This window comes from Globicephala melas, chromosome 6, assembly GCF_963455315.2.
Source record: "Globicephala melas chromosome 6, mGloMel1.2, whole genome shotgun sequence".
Classification (NCBI taxonomy): Eukaryota; Metazoa; Chordata; class Mammalia; order Artiodactyla; family Delphinidae; genus Globicephala; species Globicephala melas.
In genome coordinates this window covers 11,024,823-11,044,731 of record NC_083319.1, presented here as the reverse complement: position 1 = coordinate 11,044,731, position 19,909 = coordinate 11,024,823, and the positions used below count along the sequence as shown (strand labels likewise).

Here is a 19,909-nt window from a genome sequence, read left to right as displayed (position 1 = left end):
CCAATTGGCATGTGGCTTACAAAGAACTGACAACTAGTCTCCTTTCTCTACCCAGACTTCAAGTTTCCACTCACAATGCTAGCTAAGCATTTATGGTCAGCCCCTTATACAGATGTTACTCTTTAAATAATCTTTTTATAGAGACTATACAAAAATAGAACAATTATCATACTGGCTGCTTCTGATTACTGTTTATTTTGGAGACATAAATAACCCCCTGCCAGTTACTGGCTTTATTGTGACTGACACCTTATGGAGGGTGCTTTGATCTCTAAATTGATTTATTAAGCTGCAAACTGACTATCTCTTATGTTAAAAAGACTAGCAAGCTGAACTTTTACAACTTTCTTCCATCTGCCTTCATCCAGAAAGTAAATGTAGTATCAATTCAAATCAGCAACCCCTCCCCAATTATCTTATCATAGAACCATCTCTCAGGAGCCAAAAAGGGTACTACTTAATCAACACTAGAAATATGAACAAAAATCTTCATATTTTTCATTGCTTTTCAAACCTAGGAGTTGCAAATAAAACATCTGAACCCACTCCGCTCCACCAAAACAGATGCATACTGCAACTTTTAGAGTAGACAGATTATAGGGTTATTAGTCACATCTCAAAAGGAAATATTAAGCATATTTTAAAAACTAACTTTATATTTAAATGATTTCATTTATATACTATTTAGATAGATAATGAATTAAATTTAATTCACTGTTAATAAAATATGTTTATATAAATATTTATCAAGTGCCTGATACATATCTGAACAAAATGCTTGTTTTCACTGAGTTTACACAACTGTAATACAAGGTACACCATGAGAAATGTTATAGAATCAAGGAGGAAAGACAAGATACAAGGAAGATGTCTAGGAAAGCTTTAGGAAAAATCTGGCATTGGGAAAATAATTAATTCTACCCAGTCCAGCCCATATTGCTTTCACCCCTCTGAGCAATTAGGCATATACTGGAAAGTTTGGCAGCAGACAGACCAAGGTTCTGTGACATTGAGCAAATCACACCCCCTATTAGAGTCTCATGTATAAAGTAAGTGTAATACCAAATACCTGGCAGAACTGTCGTGAAGATTAAATGTGAATGATTTACATATGTATATAGATTTTTATATACTACATATACATATATAATACGTATCTATATACTTTATCTATTTATACAAACTTTATTGTAAATATATACTTACATATATGTGACATGTTGAATATAGTATATTTGTGTGTGTGTGCATATATGTATATGTACATAAAATCACAATGGATGGTGAATGTTAACTAAGCCTAATGTGGTAATCATTTCACAATATATGTAAATCAAACCATCATGCTGTACACCTTAAACTTACACAGTGATATATGTCAATTATTTCTCAATAAAGCTGGAAAAAAATCACAATGCCTGACACTGAAAGGATGCTCAAGAAAAGGAAGTATTTATTATAAATACCTACTAAACACTGAACGCTATGCCAGGTACTATTCACCTCTGCATCTGGACAGCGCTTGATATGTTGTTTAACTGCTTATTTTCCCCAAGATCATAAAAGAGCAAATCCCATGTGATTTACTTCTTATCTACCCACAAAGAGAATAAAACACGCATAGTAACACATGTCCAACTGCCATCTGTTAAGTAAATTGAACTAACTTCGTTATAAAAAGGTAACTGAACAAACAGAAGGATCAGCAAGACTCAGAAAATACACGGTGTTTACCACGAGAACATAAAAAAACTGACTTTTTAAGTATAGCACAAAAAAGAAATTGTTAGATATATTATTTGGCAATTTATATTGATTGATCAACCTATACTGAGCTCCACTACGTGCAAACTAAGCCCTTTGGGGATCCCAGAACAGGTTGTCTTCTCTCCAGCAGCCTACAGCAGCCCTCTGAGTCTGATGGGATTAAGGAAGTTTCTACCACTTGCCTAGAGTTTCCTAACATTTGGAACTCCACAGTAGTGGTTCTCAAAGTGTGGTTCATAGATGTCCCCAAGACCCTTTTCACAGAGTCTGCAAGATCAAAGCTATTTCTGTACTAATTATAAGACATTATTTGCCTTTTTCACTTGACATTTGCACTGATGCGGCAAAGACAGTGTTAAGTTAAATCGCTGGCCTTAGCACTAATTAAAGCAGTGGCACCAAAATATACTGATAGTCATTGTATTCATCACTGCCACACACTGGGGGGTACAGGTGCGGCAGGGGAGGGGGGAACCCAGACATTTTAACTGAAGAATGTCTTTGATGAAGCAATAAGATTTATCGGTTTTATTAAATCTTGATGCTTGAGTACATAGTTTTTTTATATTTTGTGAAAAAAATGGTAAGTACACATAAAGCAATTCTACTGTACACTGGCTGTCCCAAAGGAAATGCACTTTGAGCTACTGTTTGAGTTGTATACTCAACTAGCCAATTTTTTCATGGATCACCAATCTACTTGAAAGAACAACTAACAGAAAATTATGGTAATTCAGACTTGGATATTTGACAGATTTTCTTGAAAATGAACAAAGTGAGCATGTCATTTCAAGGAGAATAACTGACAGTCTTTGTTGCCAATGATAAAATTCAAGGCTTTAAACAAAAATTAGAATTTTGGAAAATTTATATCTGCCACTGTGTGCTTCACACAGCTTCCCAATATTTAAAAGTGTTTCCAAGGACTTCCCTGGCTATCCAGTGGTTAAGACTCCGCCTTCCAATTCAGGGGGTGTGGGTTTGATCCCTGGTCAGGGAGCTAAGATTCCACATGCCTCACGGCCAAAACAACAAAACATAAAACAGAAGCAATATTATAACAAATTCAATACAGACTTTAAAAATGGTCCACATCAAAAAAAATAAATAAATCTTAAAAAAAATAATAATATATACAATTATCTGAAGAAACTATTAAAATTCTCCTCCCTTTTCCATATATATGTATGGATAGAGGCCAGATTTTCTTTGTATACCTCAGCCAAAATAACATATTGAAACAGATAGAAAGCAGATGCAGATACATGCAGATATGCGAATTCAGTTGACTTTTATAAAGCCAGACATTAAAGAGAGCTGCAAAAATATAAAATAATCCCACAGTTCTCACTAAGCTTTTTGGAGAAAAAAATAACTACTTTTATACTTTTTTTTTTTTTTTTTTTGCAGTACACGGGCCTCTCGCTGTTGTGGCCTCTCCCGTTGCGGAGCACAGGCTCTGGACGCGCAGGCTCAGCCGCCATGGCTCAAGGGCCCAGCCGCTCTGCGGCATGGGGGATCTTCCCAGACTGGGGCACGAACCCGTGTCCCCTGCATCGGCAGGCGGACCCCCAACCACTGCGCCTCCAGGGAAGCCCTATACTTATTTTTATTTTAAAATGTTATTTATGTTGGTATGTAATGGGTTTGTTTTTATTTCAAATGAATTAATAAATATTTTAATTTCTCAGTTTTAATTTCTAATACAGTAAAGTGATAGCTATAATCCAAATAAACAAAAGCTCCTGGAAACCTCAATAATTTTTACAAATGTAGAGTTTTTGTATGGCAAGAGATCTTAGAGATCTGACCTTGGGTTTGGTTGATATAATTTTTCTTAATGGAAAACTATGAAAACTGAAGTAACATACAGCATAGTCAAGACTGGGTCTCCTGATTTCAATTTTACATTCATTCTGGACCACGATTCCTGAATTCACTAAGACAATAATTTAGAAGCCCCTCATTCCATTCTTCCCAGTAAGCAGGAAGTTTGACCAAATAATTAATTACAATAGTAACAGTAACTGAAATTTGAATGTTATGTCCTAGGTATTTTTATACTGCTGCTTTCACTTAATTCTCACAAGCTTGTGATATAAGTACAAATAATTACTAACCTCTAGATGAGAAGCAGAAGTTAAACCAGAAGTCAGAGAGCTACTTAATGGCAGAGATGGGATGTGAAAATAACACTTCTAACAGAGAGATGTATCAGCAAAAAAGCTTTCTCGTAACTCTCAATCAAAACATTTGTGTGGTCACCAGCAGGGGCATTTAGGGAAATACAGGACCTGTGACTCTGGCCCAGTACACCTTCAGATGTAGACAGAACAAAACACTAGCCTGGAGTATGGCCACACACATTTAGTTCTACACTAAATGGCAAGAAAGCAAGCAAATAGGGAGATGTGCTAGATATATAACCAAGTGCCTCTCTTCCTCACCCATCTAGCGACTCTACCATCACCCATTAAAAAGAAGTGACAGGAGTCAAGGGTGAAGGATTTGTTACTGACACACAGCTGGGGCAGTGAAAACTCCTGGCAGGTGTTCTCTAAGCTATAACTCCTCTCCTATGCAAACTAACCCCCAAGCTGAGTCCTCCTGGCTTTATCACACTGAGGCTCGACAAGAGCCATCATTAGTGTCCAAACTCCACTTTTTCCAGGCTGATGACATGTGTCAGACCTTGATTCCTGGTGCTACTCCTGCCTGCCAACTCCGGAAAGACTTCTGTAATGGCTTTGGGTTTTTAAAAAATACTTCAAGTCACAAGGCAGCAGCTGACACCAATTCCCTCCTGAGGATGGACACTTGGCCAGGAGCCCAAGCTGAAGTGGATTTGGAGATTCTTGATCTTTTTTGAAATCATTCCTAACTTCTCACTGGCAATTAAAATAAAATCCTCCCCAGAGAACAGCCAGAGGTTGGGCAAGCCTCTTCCATCCAGTGGTAGTCACCTTTGATTAGAGAAAAGTGTTAAAGTGTAGCAGCAACTGATAAATGTCAGAGCCTGGAGGGCCTTCAGAGTTTTGATCACTTACGGCTATTTCTCATTTCATACCATGAACAGTTTCTAAGCCAACACCACTCAGCATTGCTTACTTAGTCAAATGCTTCAGGTCAGCATACCAAACTCAAGTCAATGGTCCGTTTGCACTGGTTCTGAGTGCCTCCCTAAGGCTAAGATGTTTGACTTGCCAGGCAGATGACCTGACGTGCTCTGCAGATGCCCAAGAGGACATTAGGAAACATCCACAAAAAACTGGCTTTTTCATGGTGGAGAGGTAGTGTGGTATAAGTGAACACACAAAAAATGCAAGCACACACACAGAGTCAAGGATTTCAATTTTGATTCGCTGTGTGACTTCATTTCCCTTCAACATCTGTTTCCTTATCAATTAAAGAAAGATCTTAGCCTAAATCAGAGATTCCCAAATGTCTGTGGAATGGCTACATCAGAACCCTCCGAGGGCTTGTGAAAACTACAGAACCTATTCCTAAAGGATCTGATTTACTAAGTCTAGGGTGATACCTAGGAATCTGCATTTTTAGCAACCTATATTCCCCACCACCGCCACTTTTAATTCTGATGCAAAATCAGGTTTGGAAATCATTAGACTAAATGACCTGTAAGACTCTTGATAGCTTTGAAAGTTATAAAACTATAGACTGGAACTTATTTTCTATTCTTTCATCCCAGAATGTTTTCCCCTATCCACTATTAGCATTCCCACTCAAACATCAGGATTGTCTAATTTCAGGTTAGCAATGGAGACATAAGTCTAAGAGCAGTATGTCAAGTATTAATAGCTTACCCAACCAAGTACACTGCTATTTCATTTATGAAAGTAGATCTAAGCATCGCTTTTCTACACAATATACATAGAAAAATAAAACTTTTAAGACATATTTTGCAAAGATTCAACTATTTGCTGGAAACAGTCAAGAAAAACAACATTTAAAAAGCATTTTACCTAAATGTTATGAATAACTAAGAAGTTATGGCATGAATATACTTAATTAGTACTTGTGACTCATGATGCCTTAACACAAAGCTATAATCTACCTGAGGCAATAAAAAACTTTGTAACAATAGAGGTCAAGTTTTTAAAGCATCAATAAAATACCATATGATTAAATTTTTAACCCAATAAAATAAAATGGGCCAGAGGAGAAATCAAAGTCCTATGTTACTGATACATCAACAGGGTTTCATTATAAAAAAGGAAAGATTGAGTCCTCTGATCGCTGTTCTTGTTTATTTCATTAACTGTTCCATTAACTGGTTGTTGCAAACACATGCCTGTTGCTCTAAAGGACTCTCAAAAATCTCCTCCAACACTTTTCACACACTGTAACAAAACCCAATATTCTTTCCAGCTCATTCCTTAATTCCCATGAATATTAGCTACTGCATGATTTGGGCTCCTATTTCTTTTACAACTTTCAATGCCTAACTCATTTATGTACTCATTTATCTCAGCTAGACAACAGTCCTTGGTACAGAGTTACTTAGAAGAGTTCACTGATAACAGATATCCTGTGAATTAATTTACCATGGAAAAACAGAGTCCTGCTTCCAGTGGGTTTGCAAAATAATCTAAAATAGTAATACCTCAAAACACATGAAGTCACTGTAATTAAGGGATGGAGAATTCAGGTGGCCTCTAGAATATTTTGATAGGCTTTGAAGTGTGCATCCCATAATGCCTTTGGCACTTGACCAATTTGCTATCTCACTGAGTTGGCCTCCCACCTCCTGTCTTCTAGACTCATCTAAAATAGCTGAAGAAACCTGATATAAAGTTGCCATGTCAAATAGTAAAATGTTCCAAGCTATTAAGTTTAAGCTTCTATTCCTACCTCTCAACTCCTTGGTAAAAACCTCAAGCAGGCTAAATATAATAAAGACCAATAATTCCATATACAACTGCAATCTTTGGCAGACTCTTTTTTCCCCGCTTCCTAATATTCAAGTAAATACTCTGAATTTAGCAGCCTCCTTTGTAAGCTTTGCCTTGAAACAACACAATTTTTCAGCCTAACTTAAAGCCAGAATTAGTAGTCAAAGTGCTGGAATCAGATCCAAACCAAATGGTTGCTGGGGAAGTTGTTGCAGGGAGGCGCGAGATAGGGAACTGCTGCAAAATAAGATAAATTCATTCAAATATTTGTGTTAACTTCTCTTCCCGCAACTTATTTTAGAAAGCTGCTAACTGTACAAGCACAGAGTTACTAATTAATGATTGGTACCTGCAATTCGTACAAAACTTGATGAAGTCTAAATATCCACTCTTCCAGAGACCATCATTATATTACATCTTTATAGTTATCATTGTCCTAGGTCATACTGCACAGGTTATGCTATAGGGAAAGGTGTGACTAGATGCTGGTGAGTCTGCACTACTGCTGGCAAGCAGCCACTCCTAATAAGATGGAGATTGAGATTTCCAAAACTAGCAATATTACACCAGTGACAACAGATTGCAAAATCTTGGTCTAAAGCTCTGGTCAGAATTTCTCATCCTGAAGTTCGTAGGGAGGCTATGGATGGGTTCTTAGATTCCATAAATGAAACTCCTTTCAAATTTTTGTGTTTACGTGCATGTATTTAGGGAGAGAATCCATAGCTTTCCACAGAGTTTTAAATTATATACCTAACTTAATTCTCACAATCAATATGAGATAGGTACTAACATTATTCTCATTTTTACAGATTGAAGAAATTGAAGCTTATAGGAGATAAAAACTTTACATAAGGTCACAAAGAAAGTGGTAGAGCATTAATTTCAAAATGTCTTTAAAACACACATATACATATGTATATTATGTATTAGCTAGTCAGACATTGTTTTAATTATAAAAGAAGGTTTTTACATTAGTGTATATGCACTGGAAACCAAATTCTGGGCAAAACATGCAATTTTATTTAGTAACATAAATAATAGTTGTAAATGATTTTAACAATTTAAATCATTTTGAAATAACTTATATAAAAACACAAACCTGACATGTATTACCTCATTTAGTCCTCAGAACAGTCCTATGAGGTAGATACTATCATTATCTCCATTTTATAGATAAGGAAACAGAGAAACAAAGAGGTTAAATAAGGTCACATAGCTATTAAGTTGCAAAGTCAAGATGCTGGCTCTGAAGTCTGTGCTCTTTTAATATTGCTTCCCAAACAATTAATATACGAAAAATGTAAACTATAGTCACTTCAAAGGGGAAAAAAAAGCCAAATAAAAATCAAATTGGAGAAGTCTATCATGATAAGGTACTTCATTTATTCTATTTAGCACATATGAACCAAGAGCAATGAGAAGAGAGACCTACCAATTACATTTGCATGCTACTTTCACATACATAACCTCCTGTGATTTTCACAGCTGAGTGCACAGGAAGAGCGAGTGCTATTTGTCCAGCATCTTAAAGATGAGTTAACTGAGGCTCTGAGGGGTTACTCTCAATACTATTCACCATTATCTGAACTTCCCTGCCTCTAGGATTTCCTGTACAGAGTTTTGAATATCTTTCCTTCTTAGTCTAGTAAAAATTCAACTAAACCTTCAAGGCCCAGATCAGATGTGACCATTTAAAAGATATGCCTTTCCTGGCACTCACTCCTAGGCAGAATTAACCCTTCTTTTCTCTATTCTCCCTTAACATAGTCCATACCATTTCCTCAGCACAGCAATCATCCTCTTTGTCATCAGCTGTGTCTATGTATAGTTCTCTGCGTAGACACTGGGCTCAGTGATGGCAAGGGCTGTATGTAGGAGAAAGGGTTCCTAGAAAAGATTCTGCTGTTGAGTTAGTAGAAGGATGAAGCAGAACATTGGCAGTCTGGCTCAGAGAAACATGGATTCATGCTGACATTTTGTTGTCATCTTCATAACTTAAGACTTTGTCCTCAAGAATAGCAACATTACCTCAAACACTTCTAGAGATGTTCCCTGTATAGTGTTTGGGAAGTTATGGGCAGACAGCCACCTGAGACGGTGACTCCTCTTCTATGCTACTAATCTCTCAAATACCTATTGTTTTATTAAATTTATGCTTCTTGTTTCTTTCAAGTATATCAAGAGGCCTCAAGAGGACTATGAAAACATTTACATCTCCAACTCAGAGCAATGTGGGTTTCACAATATTTCGTAGTACCTCTGGAAAAGGAAAGAAAGGAGGTAAGTGAAACAATAAAGGATGGCATGGTGAGTTTTGACAAACTCAGAACCAGTCTAAATGAATTTATTAATTTGGACCAATTTATTAAATGTGTAGTAGCTTCTATAATCTGGCTAATTTAACCCTCAACTTTTTTAACCCCTAGACTTCTGCACTGAGTACATACATCTCTTGGCCAAACTCACTGAAAAGATCCAATGCGTGCCTTAAATTTGCTTGATGATAAAAACTAAACTTAAGGATTTAAAGCAAATTGAAGGAATGAAGATAACGAAGGCCTTTATTGCCCTGAAAATTAACTGTCTCAAACACAATGGGAAACACCCCTACGTCACTTTAGAAACCTTTCACTCTTCTCTAGTTTTGCAAGTCTACGAAAAGCATTCTTTTTAGAATGCCATGAATTTAAGAAATCGTATTTTGTAAACATCTAATGGTTTGGGGGAGCAGAGGTCAGTATTTTTTTAAAGCCTGACTATTATCAAAATGGAATAAGACATTGACTTCTCTTCATATTATCAGGCCAAGGAGAAGATCATTTAAAATAAACCCATTAAAGAGTTTTTAAAATACCACACAGTAACAGTTGCTTGATGTTTTGTTGTCGATTGTATACAATTTACTGTCATAATACTGAGGACTCAACAAAGCTGGCTAACTGAAGTGTTTTGACAGAGGGTGAGATAATTAAACTGATGTAGAACGTAAACAGTTTATATCCAAACCAAATTCTCAGTGGCTGATTTTTTTTTTAATGTGTACCATTTGGCTGTTTAAAAATGAATTTGAGAACAGTCAACTTTTAATATTTAAACTTAAAGCAAATGGTAATAACTATCCTGGATTAAAGATTAACCTCAATTCAGCCAGCAGTTCTATAAGCACTTTTTCTACGGAGCATGCCTGGATCCCTCCCATTATAAACCCTATATTCTGAAAAATTCCATGTAATTAATTCATTTTCCAGATTTTTCATCAAGGACATTCAACAGGCAATAAAAAATAACCAGTATGTCTACAATGCACTGATACCATTTCTGCCAGAAGCTAAGACACCTGACATTTTAGTTACTCTCTGTGATCTTACTAAGGAGAAATGCAGGCTTTCTATTAGGTGGTAGAGTTCTTATTTTTTGCTTTTTCAATATGGAAAATAGACTACCCCTGAACCTCTGTGGTAACCTGGTGATCCAGGATCTCAGCTAGAGAGATCACCAATTATAAAGGTCAATTTTTTTTATCTTCTTCTATGAAACATTTCACCTACTATTATTACAGGCAAATAAGAAGAGGATGTTTACTTGTTTGACTTAGATCTCACTGAAGGTCCTGCCCCCAGATACACAACAGTAAGTTTTGTGGTGGTCAACGGAGGAGGCAGTACAATCAGTGAGTTTTTGCTATCATAAAGTCCAGTATTCAAGGTCTAGCTTGCAACCTTGGCTCCTGGCTATGTAACTTTGGGCAAATCACTTAAGACTCAGTTTTCTCATGAGGTCAAAGGACGTTGAGAATTTAAGGAGATAAAAATATATAAATCCCAGTATACAGTAAGTCCTCAATATATGTTAATTTCTTTCTTATCCTTGCCCTTTAATAATTAAAGTACTACTATAAAATGGGATATCTGATATTTTCAGAATTACAAAATAATACTATTCAAAGCTCTTTTCTCAGATATCCATTTGAGTCTGCTTATATATAAATAACTGCAGCCTCACAATCCTGAAGTTTGTTAGCTCTGCGCTGTACACAAAGTGATTTCTTAAATACAACTTCAAAACCGGAAAAGAATGTGAGACGCTCCATCAGCAGTGGTCTCTCAGGCTCACTGGCTCCTGAAACATGGGTGCAGGCTGAAGAAGGGCTGCCAGGGCCAGGACCCAGTCTTCAGAGGACTCCAAGGAACATTCAACGCTGTCGGTGAGTTTGGGATTTGAAAAAACCACCGACCGTTGACTGTACCTTGGGGTCCTTATAGACAACACTATATTTCCTGAAGCAAAGGAGCATGCTGTGCCTTCACATATCACATTAGATCACCAAAATCAGTCCCGCTCCCCATCCCCCAGAGGTGGTCCAGTTAATTTTTTAAAAGCTCCCCTCTATTTCTCTTGCCCATTGTTCCTTGCTTTTTGTTGTGTTTTCGACAAACAAGTGTTTCATTTCAACAAGATAAGGAAAGCTCCATGATAATACCTAACGTTTTTAAATGTCTCCTAGAAATAGGCCATTCTGGAGAGAAACTGGATGTAGCAAGAAGAGATTTATTAAAAACATGTATTTCATTTTGGAGTAAAATCCAGTTAAGTATTTTACAGCCATTTCTCCCATGTCCCCTCAAAACCTTTAATTAGGGACAAGGGGAGGATTTAATAAGCAAAAATAGCACAGACCTGTCCAATGTCTGCACAGTTCTTAACACATTCTACCTCCAATTACAGTTAAGGTAGTTAAGTTCTGACAGCCCCATTAGAATATGAGCTGTTTGAAAACAGCAACTGCCTCACCATTTCCATCCACACATAAGCTGATTTCCATGTTCGTTAAATTCAAGTAAAAAGTCACGTCTGGAGTCAGAAGGATCTGGGATGAATCTTGGCTCAGAACTCCCTAACTAGCTGTGTGACCCTGAGCAAGTGTCCGAGTCTCAGCTTTCTCATGTATAAAATGGGGGATAATAAGTATCCCTACCTCATAGAGTTTTGAGATTCAATAAGATAATATATAAAGTGCTTTGTACCATTCCTAGCACACAAAAATGCTCAATAAATGTAAGCTATTATTATTTAACCCAAAGCATAATCTGTGCTAATTTACTTTGAAAGGCACTCGTAATTCTCAGTTCAAAACAGAGAGAAAGAAATAGGGTCCTCAGCTCTTGTTTATACCTACCAGTATGCAAGCACTGCCTGTGTAGTCACAGAGCTACCCGTTAGCTTTTCCAAGAGCTCCTTCCCTTCCCTGAACCATAGTTTCTCCATCTTTAAGAATCTCCCAGCTCTACTGTCAATGTTATCTATAATTGTGTGGATCCTCAACGGCTGGTTACTAAGAGAGATGCCAGAACCAGACCTCAAAAAACCAGCGTGGAAAAGAAGAGCCAGGAGTTGGGACAGGCCAGGGCAACTTCACCAACTTGAAACACTGATGGCTGCACTCAACATTCATTGCTGTCGGTGGGTTTGAGTCTGAGTCAACTCACTGATCAATGAATGCAAACTGCGGACCAAACAACCCAAGGGAAGCAAAATCGTGTGTAGAGAATCACCCAAGTGTATCAGCTACTGTGCTGGGTGGGAGCTGCTGCTGTCTCCAATGTATTGGCTAAAGGCTTTGGTTCTAATACAGAGTAAGCCCTCTAAATTCCTAATACTTTTCTTCGCCCCCCTCCCTTTATTTTTTTTAAAAAACGATGTTTTAGAATTAAGGGAATATTTTATAGAAAGAATAAACATCATACCATATTTTAAAAAACAATGTTTTCATAATTTTTAAATTTAAAAGAATCACATGCTTATTATTTAAAATTCAAATAAGAAATAAATAAAAACTGAAAATCCCTTTCCTCATCATCTACAATCATTTCCTCAATGGAAATCACCTATAACTATAATAAATCAGTTTAATAACTTGTTTAAAATAATAAATACAATTATAACAGACTATTTATTGTATTATCTATCATTAAAAGGATAAATATCATAAGTAAACTAAATATTTATTTTATTTTCTTGAAGACCTTTATCCATGAACATATAAACAGATACATACCACAACTTTGTGGTTTTTTGGAGGGTGGCTTAAAACAAAAACTACCTCATTTTATTTATTTTTATTTTTTATTTTTTTGGCTGCACCACATGCCTTGCAGAATTCTCAGTTCCCTGACCAGGGGTTGAACCCAGGCCACGGCAGTGGAAGCCCAGAATCCTAACCACTAGGCCAGCAGGGAACTCCCCAAAACTACCTCATTTTATACTTACTCCCACACAATCTTCTTTTTCACTCAGATATACATTACGGATAGCCTTCCACAACAATCTTGTTATAGTTATATTAACTATACAGTTATATGCCTTAGTATGAACACCCTGGTTATTATTGTTCAAATATATTTAAATATTCTCTTTTGACCAAAACTATAAGGTCCATTCATTCTGACCTTTGCAACTCCCATCCCTCAATTAAGAGAAAAAAACAAGTGAGATGGGAGATTCACTTCATTTCTCTTAGCAAAAATTAAAATGTAGTATCAACTCTCTGAATCCTTTCAAATAAGATAAGCCACTAAATCTTTCATGATAATGACAGGAAAACAAATGCATTGATCATGAATAATTTATCATACACATAAGTCTGAGATAGAAAGAGATTCTCATAGCAAAAGTCAAATTAAATAAGGCAGCAGGAGAAGAGGCTTGTCAACTTAGCCTTCTGAAAATTTTTTTCTCAGAGGTAGGAAGGAAGGTGACGTGCCCGTGAAGTGAGACAAGAACTAAAAAGACAAATCAAAGCCAAAAGAAAAATGCAAAAAAATGATGAGAATTGGGACTTCCCTGGTGACGCAGTGGTTAAGAATCCACCTGACAATGCAGGGGACACAGGTTCAAGCCCTGGTCCAGGAAGATCCCACATGCCACAGAGCAACTAAGCCCATGCGCCACAACTACTGAGCCCACGTGCCAGAACTACTGAATCCCGCATGCCTGGAGCCCGTGCTCCGCAACAAGAGAAGCCACCGCAATGAGAAGCCTGCACACCGCAACAAAGAGTAGCCCCCACTCTCTGCAACTACAGAAAGCCTGTGCACAGCAACAAAGACCCAACGCTGGCATGCATGCATAAATTTATTTATTTAAAAAAAAGATGAGAATTCAGGAAAAATATGGGGTTCAGGCCAGTGTTTCCCAAACCTGGTTGTACATCAGAATCATCTAGAGTTGCTTTTAAAAATGCAGGGTTCCTGAGTTCTACCCCAGATCACAAGTAGGGCCCTACAATCCGTATTTTATTATATAACAAGTTCACCAGGTATTTAGAGCCACCGGAGGCTGGTTTGAAGCAAAGCCAAGCCCACCAACTTAACACTGGATTCTGACCACCACACTTCATGTCATCCACTTCGCAACTATTGCCCAAACTTCTGTGCCACCATCTGATACTGCCACTAGTCTTCTGAGTACAGAAAACTATAGCCATACTTATGTTGCTATTGAGTAACTCTCTTCAGAGTGAATAAAACTTTGCACCATGTTGTGGCAGCCAAACAAATCAAATTGTATCTGATGTTTTATAGAAACAGATGCACTTTAGTTTATGTTCTCTCAAAAACTAAAACCTACCTAAAGAACCTAATGAATGGGACCCTCCCTGGTGGTCCAGTGGTTAAGAATCTGACTTCCAACACAGGGGACACAGCTTCGACCCCTGGTCAGGGAATTAAGATCCCACATGCTGCAGGGCAACTAATCCCGCGCGCCACAACTACTGAGCCTGCATGCCATGACTAGAGAGCCTGTATGGTGCAACTACTGAGTCCTCATGCCACAACTAGACAGCCCACGTGCCGCAACTACTGAGCCCATGCTCTGGAGCCCGCGCGCCACAACAAAAGATTCCACATGCCGCAACGAGGATCCCACATGCTGCAACTAAGACCCGACGCAGCCAAAGTAAATAAAATAAATTTTAAAAAAAAGAAAGAAAGCAGCCATTAGAGTTTCTTTAAAAATAAAGAACCTAATGAATGAACAAGGTTAAATTCAGATGACTGTCCCACCCAAGAAGTCTTTACAGAAATCAAAAACTTTTCTTTCTTTCATACTGGTGGACACATAGGAGGTAATTCACATATCGCTGTTTGTCAGGATGTCATGCATCCTATAGGTATTTACTTTCAACCACCAATTATTTCCAAATTTCTGAAAACATTAGAAAAGAATGTCTGACAGGGCTTCCCTGGTGGCGCAGTGGTTAAGAATCTGCCTGTCGATGCAGGGGACATGGGTTCGAGCCCTGGTCCGGGAAGATCCCACATGCCGCAGAGCAACTAAGCCCGTGCACCACAACTACTGAGCCTGCGCTCTGGAGTCCGTGAGCCACAACTGCTGAAGCCCGTGCGCCTAGAGCCCATGCTCTGCAACAAGAGAGGACACCGCAGTGAGAAGCCCGCGCACTGCAACGAGGAGTGTCCCCCACTCACCACAACTGGAGAAAGCCTGCGCGCAGCAACAAAGACCCAACGCAGCCAAAAAAATAAATAGAAAGAATGTCCGACATGTTCTTTGAAAAATGTACAACTGAACAAGCATGCCATTTATTTACCCAGACAATCAGTAGTCTCTATATATGCCAATGAAAAAATTACATATTTTAGCCACCAAAATCCTCTATAGTTTCTATTGGATAAAACTAAGTGCTACAGGAAGGGAGAACTTATGTGAGTTTGAGGGTGTTTCCTGCAGATGGGACTTGTAAATAAATACCTGCACAGAGAAAATATGTGGCATGTATAGTGGACAAGAGCAGAATAGTTCAGAGATTATGTTTGGGCGCAAAAAGTAAATGACGGACGGTCTTGTGAGCCAGGCAGAAAAGTTTAGAATTAGTGCAACAGGAAGCCACTTTAAGTGGTTAGCTCTGCAAGGAGATAACGAAAGCAAGACTTTGGGAAGGTTCACCAAGCAGATGAAGTAGGAGGAAGGGAGGAGAGATCTGAGACAAAAAGAAATAGAAATCTGTTGCACAAAAGAGCTAAGCTAAAAGGGAGGCAGCAGGAATAGACAGAATGAAAAGGATATCTCAAAAAGGCATTTTAGCTTTTGGTTTTGGTTGCCTTTTGTTTTTCAAATAGATTTTTGGGGGGGGGGGGTACTACATAGTTACTGAAAAATTGATACAAAAGAGAAAACTAAAGTCCACCAGTTGCCCCCGCCGCTCGCATCATTCTGTTCAGTGTATTATTCTTCCAGATATTTCAGAGATATTTAAAATATTAATATATGTATTTATATTTAGAGAAAATATCACAAATTACACATAATTTTCCGTAACACTTTTTTCACTTAAAACATTGCGGTCATCTTTCCAGGTCAAAGGATTAGAGCCATCTTGTAACTGGCTCAAACAGAAAAGATACTGACGAAGTTCAAACAGACTGGAAGCAAAAATGTTAACAGTTGCAATCTCCAAGTTGTAGGATTAAAGGTGATTTTTAAGTTTATCATTTACAACTCATCTATGTCTTAGAAGCGTTTGGCAATAAATATGAACTATTTCAACAATTAAGAAAAATTACTTAAATGCCTTTTCTTAAAAAGCAAAGATTTCTTTTAGATGCAAGATATACCTACGTTTGACTGAAAAGCATATGGAAGAATCCACAGAGGGAAAGGAAGAAATGACGGACTATTTTTATTAAGAAAGGGTACCTGTAGAAAGCACAGCTGCAGGGACAGTGGAAAGTAAAGGGCTCCAGGTCCATGGTTGAAGTGGTCACTTTGGAGGGCAGACACATCGGCCTCAGAGAATGAAAATTACAAAGCAAATTCCAGCCTACTTCTGTTCTCCTCTCAGGCTATATCTCAATAGGATCCAACTGGGTGATCCCAAATCTTGCAAGGGGCCTGCCATGGAATAGACATTCCATAAATGGTTGCCAAATGAATTCCCTTATGTTTTATGACACAATTATGTTTATAACTTATGAAACTCCTTGAAGTAAGCATAGGATACCTTCAAACCATCTGTGCCATGAAGTACAGTTCCAACGCAGGTATAATTTTAATATCTACCAGATATCAGGACAAAGCTATCTTGATTATACTTGCTATAGAACCCCTGAATTTACACTGTAGCCCAACTTCCCCTCCTACTCTTCAGACTAACTAAATCTACTGAAAACTACATGCACAATCCATCAAAATCACATGCCCCTTTCTCTTCTCTTCCCAGTACAGTGGGTCCTCCGTATCCAAGATGTGGAGGACCAAAGATACTGCACCATTTTATATAAGGGATTTGAGCATCCTCGGATTCTGGTGTCCAAGGAGGATCCTGGAATCAATTCCTGTGGATACCAAGGGACGACTGTAAATAGCTGAGGCAAAACAGTAGAGTAAAAAAGAAATAAGTGGTTTGGGATAGTATGGAGTTAGAAAACCTGAATTTAATTCCAATTTCTGCCATGGTTATGTGTTCTTGGACAAGTGAGTCACCTCTTAAGCCTTAATTCTCCATGAAAGAGAGACTAAGTACACCTCTCCTATCTTCACAGGATTGTTGTGAGGCCTCAGAGAGAGCACAGTGAAAAAATGTGCTGCAAACAGCACACAGCAGTACAGCCCAATGCATCCTGGCCTTTGACGGTACTACTCCATGGCTTATCCTCACTTTTAGTAGATAAGATTCCCTCACTCCCCAAACTCTCACCTACTTGTCAACCAGAAGCACGTATTTGCAAGATGTCTAGCTGAGGTTATTAATCTATAACCTGGGGCTGAATGCAGGCATTTTTCTGTGTATACGTGTCACCAGCATAGACAGTCCATCAGAGCCACAATCTATTTATTTAGGTCTTTGTAAACTTCTCTCAGAAATATTTTAGTTTTTAGTGTACAAATCTTACACTTCTTTTGTTAAATTTATTCCTAAGTATTTTATTATTTTGATGCAATCGTGAATGGAATTGTTTTCTCACTTTCATTTTTGGACCATTGCTAGCTATAAAAATACAGCTGATTTTTGTATATTGATCTGGTATCCTGTGACCTTGCTAAACTCAATTAGTTCTACTTGTTTTGTGGGTTTTTTGTGAATTATTTAGGATTATATATAGGATTATGTCACCTATGAATAAAAACAGTTTTAAGACATCCAATTTAGATGCCTTCCCCACTAACCCTCACATTACTGTACTAGCTAGAACCTCCAGTGAATGTTGAAAAGAAGTAGTAAGAGCACATTCTTACCTACCTTATTCCCAATCTTAGGGGAAAGGTACTTATATTTACCCAATTAAGTATTATGTTAGCTTTAGGCTCTTCATGGATGTTCCTTGGTCAAATTGCGGAAGTTACCTTCTATTCCTAGTTTGTTGGGAGATTTTGATCATGAATAGGTATTGAATTTTGTCAAATGTTTTTCCTGTGTCTACTCAGATGATCATGTGGGGCTTTTTAACCTTTATTTTATTAGACTTATTTTATGGCCCAGAATACTCTTAGAGACTGTTCTATGTGTACTTGAAAAGAATGTATATTCTGCATGGAGTATTCAATAAACATGAGCTATGGTAAGTTGGTTGATTACTTCTCAATTTGTTATAAGCCTATGGTTGTTGTTGATAGTTTTATTCAGCTTTACAATTGCTTTTTGGGGACAGGCTGTGTTGACCTTCTCACTCACTCATGCCAGAAATGAATCTCCTCCTCAGGTATGTTTTTACAAACCTCATAAGTGATAAAATCCTAATCTTGGTGAAACCAAACAGCTAGTCTGAATTCCAGTCTATTTTCCTGAAATTAGACCCAAATACCATAACAAACTGCTCAAATACAACTCAAACCCAAAATACACTTAGGAGGAAAAACTTCCTGAGGAAGGCAGAGGAATAAATTCACTCTGGAATATTGGAATGATTTTCAAATCCCAAAGGCAACAATCCAAAAACTTGAATATCAAAGATTTATCTTCAGTTTCCACTACCAAAAGCCCTAACTGTTGGAGTCACTAGTATCTTCTGTGTGTGTATACAATCTGAACCAGCCCCAGAGCCAATCATGGCTAGGGCGAGAGTACCTGGACAGCCTCAGATCTTGTCACCAGGTAGGTACTCAAATAGGTGTTATGCAGTGAAGTACACTGAGGGCTACAAGCGGCCCTGGCCACTTCAATTAAGCCATCAGCTCACTTATAACTCCCAGCCAATAACTGAGTGGTTTGAAAGTATCTTTTCTACTTGCCAAACTTCAAGCATTACCTAATGCCTGGATTTTCACTGCAGTTGCCAGATCCCCATCCTTTCCCACCCCAGGGCTAGCAAATAATTCCTAATCAACCATGCCCCTGAATTTGCCCTACCTTTGCACTATCCCTCAAATACCGGACTTAATGGGGAGTTTCTACAATCTCCATGCTACCTGTTTCCTGACTGAAACTATCATACCAGAAAATTTGTCTGCTCTATTAATATTCTCCTTAGAATGCACCTGCATCTTCTACTGGATAGTCAGTGGCCATAGCCCCAGGTAAATGGATATCTGGACACCAAGCTGGGTTTATCCTCTTTCCTGAGTATTTAAGATTTGAACACAAATGCTTCAGTTAGTCTGTGTTGAGCACGGCTGCTGGAAAGACATGACAAGGCAGGGCAAATCAGGGGCAGCCATCTTCCATCATGGACACAGAAGCAAAGAGTATCAGTCTGAACAAGAAGAGAAATATGAAACAGAAGCACCAGAGAAGCAGAGATAAGCCTCCACAGAGAGATGGGAAAGAAATCCTGGTCTTGCTCCTTCATGAAATCCAACTGAATGCTCCCTCCTTGGGCCCCAAGAGAAACCCTGTATTTTCCACCAATGTCCCCATTTTAAACTAGCTTAAGGAGAGTGTCTTTCTTACAATTTAACTACTTAAGTCAACACCTCTGGTTTTCCTCCCTTGCTACCAGTCTATATTTCCCAGGCACCAGCACTGTTCACACACTTTCGTGTGTTACTTCGCCATAATACAGCTCCCTGTGTTCAACTCATGTTTTTCTGACTATGCCAAGTTTCTTTACAAACCTCTAAGACTAGATCATATTCTCAAAGCTCTAAAGTTTTCTTTGGCTATGATGAACAGGGGAATGAAAGGCAGTGTGGTCTTAACCTTTTAGCCTTAGCTTCTCATCTGGGAACTACCACCTACTACATAGAGTTGTGATGGGGATCATATAAGGTGAGAA

The 19,909-nt window shown here is 38.1% G+C and overlaps 1 protein-coding gene and 1 long non-coding RNA gene across 6 annotated transcripts in view; one reads left to right on the top strand and one right to left on the bottom strand.

The window, feature by feature from the left end:
- The window catches only part of LOC115854488 (uncharacterized), a 38,675-nt gene extending 20,415 nt beyond the window's left edge, over positions 1 to 18,260 (top strand). The window contains exons 2-3 of one of the 2 annotated variants that reach the window (XR_009564252.1): positions 8,854 to 8,960; positions 16,918 to 18,260. This is a non-coding gene — a long non-coding RNA (uncharacterized lncRNA). Of the gene's footprint in view, positions 1 to 8,853; positions 8,961 to 16,054 lie in introns of both variants that reach the window. The other variant, XR_009564251.1, reaches the window with a different exon arrangement.
- The window catches only part of NR6A1 (nuclear receptor subfamily 6 group A member 1), a 204,239-nt gene that overhangs the window by 138,583 nt on the left and 45,747 nt on the right, over positions 1 to 19,909 (bottom strand). The window lies entirely within an intron of this gene.